Source organism: Astatotilapia calliptera, chromosome 8 (assembly GCF_900246225.1).
Source record: "Astatotilapia calliptera chromosome 8, fAstCal1.2, whole genome shotgun sequence".
Taxonomy (NCBI): domain Eukaryota; kingdom Metazoa; phylum Chordata; class Actinopteri; order Cichliformes; family Cichlidae; genus Astatotilapia; species Astatotilapia calliptera.
Genome location: NC_039309.1, coordinates 22556300 through 22562299, shown reverse-complemented (window position 1 = coordinate 22562299; position 6000 = coordinate 22556300).

Below are 6000 nucleotides of genomic sequence, written 5' to 3'. Positions count from 1 at the left end.
GTTTGTTTCAATCCATATATAAGCTAATACAAAATTTGTATTTGGTTGAATTTTTTTTTTTTTAAATAAATTCTACCTCTGCTATTTACTCTTATTTGGCATTGTTTATTGGATAGAATGCTTGAAGTCTCAAGAAATGGGACACACTGTCAATTTAAAAATGTACTGATTTAATAAACAATAGCATGTGGAAGAAGTACAGCAACAACAGCCTAGTACCGCCTCATGCGTGTCACCAGCTTGGTCGAACACTTCTGTGTGCGGGCATTCCATTTTTCAACAGGCTGAAAGCCGATGTAGTAGTGTTGGTCACTGACACAAACTGCATAGCCAAGCTGATTCGTTGGGGTTGAGGTCTTCTATTGTCATATTTGTGGGACGTCCACTTCATTGCCTGTCTCTGACATCACTGTTATATGGAACTTGGCCTAAAGAATCTGCAGTTTCAAGTTGGCCTATGACAAATACTTGGGTGTTCACCTCAATAACAAACTGTATTGGTACACAAACACACATGCACTCTACAAAAAGGGTCTAAGTCGTCTCCACCTGCTATGGCGGCTGAGATCCTTCGGGGTGAACAGGACACTCCTAAGGACTGCTATCTTTTATGCTGTCGTCTGCTGGAATGGCAGAGAGGGACAGGGGGAAACTCAACAAACTACTGGTCTAGAGGGCCAACTCTGTCCTGGACTGTCGCTGAAGTCCATCGAGCAGGTTGGGGAGGAGAGGATGCTGTCTAAGCTAACATCAGTTAACATCATGGACAACACCTCCCTGCTTGAGAGCACTGAGCAGCTCGTTCAGCAGTAGACTTTTGCACCCACAGTGTAGGAAGGAGCGCTACCGCAGGTCTTTCTTACCAGCAGCTGTCAGACACTATAACACAGTTTAACATCCTTTTGGGGTATCTTACTCATCAGCGTGTTTGTTCACTGTACATTTTATACATATCGCCATACAATTTTTCTATGCATATTTCTGTACATTGTCAACTTTATATACGAACTTTAGTTGCTTATGTATAAAGGACTACTTTGTGTCTTCCTTTTATATTTTATATTCCTCTTGCCATCATCCGTGGGATAATAAAGGTTCATTCTATTCTATTCTATTCTATTCTATTCTATTCTATTCTATACAGACCCCATCCAGGTCAGTCAAATGTGATTTGCTTGGAGCAGATACCAACTGACTCCATGCTCCATTCAGGCAGCCAGTCAGTCGCTGTTTGGCATTGACAGAGAAAATTTGGCAAGTTTTTCATGGTTCTACATACTCAGCTCTGTTGCATTTTCATTACAAATGCTGCACAATTCAAAGCAAAATAAACAGGCTTTCTTTCTAGTGGTATAAAATTTATTGCCAAAAAAATTTGACCAAACACAAATTTCCTCATTCATCAACCAAAGCTTCAATGACTTTACATTCTCATATATTCACATTTTAATCCATATAGTACAGATGTTTGTTCCCTGTATTCTTACTTTTAGTTCTTGCTTTTAAGCTTCATTTCATATACTTAATCTAGGCCGTATCATTAGAAGGCGTAACATACATTTTCACTGCTATGCAGATGACACCCAACTTTATCTATCCATGAAACCAGATAACCTACCAATTATTAGAACTGCAGGATGGTGTGAAAGATCTATAGACCTAGACAACTTCTAACTTTCTGCTTTTAAATACAGGTAAAACTGAGGTCATCATACTCATCCCTAAAATTCTTAGAAATATGGTATCTTACCAGACTCTTACTCTGGATGCCATAACCTTGGCTTCCAGTAACACTGTGAGGAACCTTGGAGTCACTTTTGACCAGGATATGTCCTTCAATGCACATATTAAACAAATATGTAAGACTGCTTTCTTCCATTTTTTTTCAATAACTCTAAAATTAAAAATATCCTGTCTCAGGATGATGCTGAAAAACTAGTTCATGCATTCATTATTTAGGCTGAAATACTGTAATTCGTTATTATCAGGATGTCCTAAAAACTCCTTGAAAAGCCTTCAGTTAATTCAAAATGCTGCAGCAAGAGTCCTGACTAGAAAGAGAGAGGAGCCTCTTTCTAGTCAGTACTCTCTCTCTCTCTCTCTCTCTCTCTCTCTCTCTCTCTCTCTCTCTCTCTCTCTCTCTCTCTCTCTCTCTCTCTCTTTTTTTTTTCCCCTCAATCAACCATGATTGAGGACTGCCCTATAAAGGAACCTTGCCCTCACTGCTGATGACTGTTCGGCAGACCTGTGTTGCTGCTCTGAAGAATTTCCTTTGTTAAAAGGTTTGTGGTGAGAGTTAGAAGACTAGGTAAATCTGGCGTGCCCTGTACATTTTCACATGTAGGTTGTTTTCAGTTAAAAACACTAAATAGGATTGTGCCACCCATGTAATGGTTTTGAGCCTTTTTGTTAGATAAGGATATTAAGCGTTCTGAAGCAATGAAGCTTGTATTGAAAAATGGTTCATCAATCAAAGCTTTTTAACACAGCCCTCTTTAGGGACAACAGACATATGAAGAGAATCTACAAAATATAATGAACTGCTTCATCATGATTGCCCACTCGAAAAAGCTGAATCGACAGTTTCTTTTTGATATCATGTGACAGATATCATCTGATATCGGGCTGATGTGGTGCTTTGAATATGTGTTTTTTGGGGTGAAAAAATCATGTTAAGTCTGTTTTAATAATAAAGCATTTAGATGAATAAACCTTGTTTAAACATGTGCCATGGTGTGTTCTCCTTTTGCTTGTGATTTCGTGATGTTTTTTATTATTAAAAATGAAAAATGCGCGAAGTGTGTTTTTTGGACACATTCGCTGGAGTTTCAGCTCTGGGTACTTTTTGAGAGACAAAAGAATACTTTAAAAAAAATGTTTATAAGCAATCTGTCAAATTATTATGGTTGTCGTGTTGCGTTCTTCCACCTAGGTGTCGTAACAGGCAGTCATATGATTGTTGGGTTTTTCTCTGTATGCATTATTGTAGGGTCTACCTTACAATATAAAGCACCTTGAGGTGACTGTTGTCGTGATTCGGTATGGATAAATGTAATTGAATTGAGTAGTTTCACATTTTTAACATTTAAAAATTCCTTTGCTTCCTATTCCTATTGCTATTCAAAATATGGTAAAGCCAGCTGTCAGTCAAATATGGACGTACAGAGCCAGCAGAGTTGAGGGAAAAAAGGATTTAATAACTATACAGGTGGAAAGCCGTTTCCTCCTAATTGAAAACTGTGCTCTAGTTTTTTGTTTTTTTAAATGCATGTGGAAACTTAAAGATGTTAAAACAGTTATCTAAAGTTAATTAGTTAGATTAGCAGTCCAGTGTAATTTCATAGTTTGAAATCAGCCACTGGACCCCAAGTCTTTAATAAAGTTAGTAGTTTGCATTTACCACTGACTGGACTGTAATAGCACGGACGATGGCACGAGAAAGACCTCTCAGTTTTTGTTTTTTTGTTTTTTTTCCCCAATTAACAGAAGGAGGGAGTTCTGTGGAACTGCAGCCCATCAATTATTCATTGTGGATTTTTACAGAAGATTCTTGGGAGTTCCTGTGAATATTAAAGCAGACAACCGAGCAGATGTGTTACATTGCTCTCATCTAACAGATCTCTCTGGGATTCAGCCTGTTCCTCTTCCCCTTTGCTTTCATTCATTCATCTCTGCAGGCAGCGTCATAGCCCACCTGGGTCAGTGGGCAATATAAACTAAGGGTGAGGGGCAATATTTGTTTGAACTTCTTGAATTAAACTTTTTTTTCATAATCTTCTGCTTTAGATTTTTATTTTTTATTTTTTGTACGAAATGAGTCTCAACCACTTTGCTTATCAGCATGTTCCTTTTTTTCAGTGAAGTGGTACCTTCAAAGTGGCCTGCTCTGCAATGAATTCCAAATTGACACATCATTCCATTAATGTTTATTATGCTGACAATGAAGACCAGTGTATGCCAATTAGTCCATTAGTTATGTTTGCCTAGCTAAGTGCTTTATGGGAGTAGAAGTTACTGGATGGATGGGGTTTTCAGCTGTCCTGACCCAACCACGTCAGCAGTGTGCCTTAAAATCGCAGGAACAGTGTTGTTCATTTTAAACTCACAAACGTATTTTTGTGATGCACAAAGAAATTGATATCTATGTATTGGTTAAAAGGAATTTCATTTGGATCTGTCTGTAGATTTTCGCAATATCTTGTCACAAAGCTGCTTAATTAACTCCTGTCATAAGGCTGAATGAGGCAGGCAGGAATGAGGTCCCAAAATGCAGACTCGTAGGCAGAACAAAATTCAGCTTTATTCCTGGACTGCAAGAATACCAAACTAGGAGGTACTAGAAACTAAACAAACAAGCAGAACACACAGCTGACGAATGAGGGAGATCGCAACAAGGAACTAAAGAAAACAGAGGGCTTAAATACACACAAAATCAAGAACCGGGACACAGCTGGGAAACTCGATATAACATGCAAGCTCCTTTGACCATGATATAACAAACACAAACTAGGCATGGGCAAACAGAGGGCCATAAACACTTGAGAATAACAATGAAAACCTAATCAAAGCTAAGGTAACATTTAAACTGAAAACTACAAGGTCAAATGGGAAACATCATGCTTCTCCTGTCGTCGGTGTTTTCTTTTGCATCGGTTGCTCTTTTTCCTTTGCCATATTTTTTGTTTTTACAGAGCGCTATAGCCAACTTGGTCTGACCTGAGTCATTCTTGGTCATGTTTGTGTTGTTGGTGCTTTTTGAAATAATTATGAAATAATTATTTTTAACCAATACTGTAAATAATATGCCCTGTTGTGATCTAGTATTTTATTAATCTGTTACTTATTACTAATTAGCAAACATGTGACTGGGAATTGCATCTATGCACTTTATGGCTGCAGCTTGCTAATGATGCACTAACATTAGCTGACTGATTCACCAACTTGAAAATTGAAAGACCATTTCTAAATCGAGGAGGGGTCCTCATCTTTTGCCATCTTACAATGCTGTGATTGCAACCATTTTGGGGAATGGTTACATCTCTGTGAATGGTACTCATGACAATTCGCATATTCATGCTCAAGGAATTGACCTCACAGCCCATTGTTAATTCAGTGGGCCGGTTTCAGTTATTGTGCAAATACACTATAAGGCTGGGGAAACCTGCAGTCAGCTGAGACTGAAGAAGTCACTTGGAAGATGACGAAACATTTCTCCCACTGAAAACGATATGTCCAGATAAACAGAATCAACCTTTTGGGATCTACATACCTCGATGAATGAGCACGCATCAAGACATATGTATACAGAATTCAGAATTACAGAGCTGGTCTCTGAAACTAATGTCATGGTGGCCACGTCCATTTTTTTAAGTGTATGAAATTATTAGGAATTAGTGATATCCAGCATGGGAAAATGGAAAAGTGAATAATGGCTACAGCGCTATTATAATATGTAGAAAAATAATTATGCAGATGATAACCAGCTTTATCTACCCATGAAATCAGAAATACATTTCAAAATAATAATGATAATCCTATAGTCTTGCCAAGTATGATGACCTCCAGTTTCAAAGATTAGGAAAAAAACAAATCAGACCTGGACTCAGATATAAACCTCATCAAAAGACATCAGCTGTCTCTGAATTATTTTGATCCAAAGGACAGTCCATTTTCCATTTATTCCTAACTAATTACTTATGTATGAGCTGTTGTGTTTGTATACCTGCAATTTTGGCAACAGTACAAATGCTACTTTTTATTCTTAAGTGTATATCTGCAAATTTGCAATTTATACTGTGGTAAACAAGTAACATGGAAAAAAACCAAAGGTGCTTAATGAGGAATAAAGTTGCTTTGAGTGACTGTTTCCACATAAAGGTAAAGTCATGTTTGGAGAAACGTATCAATTGCTTCAGCTCCAAGGCTTCACTGTGTACTTGATTGTCTCTTCTGCTGTCCCTGACAGACTTTGTGTTTGTTTGTCTTGTTTTTTCAAGGGTG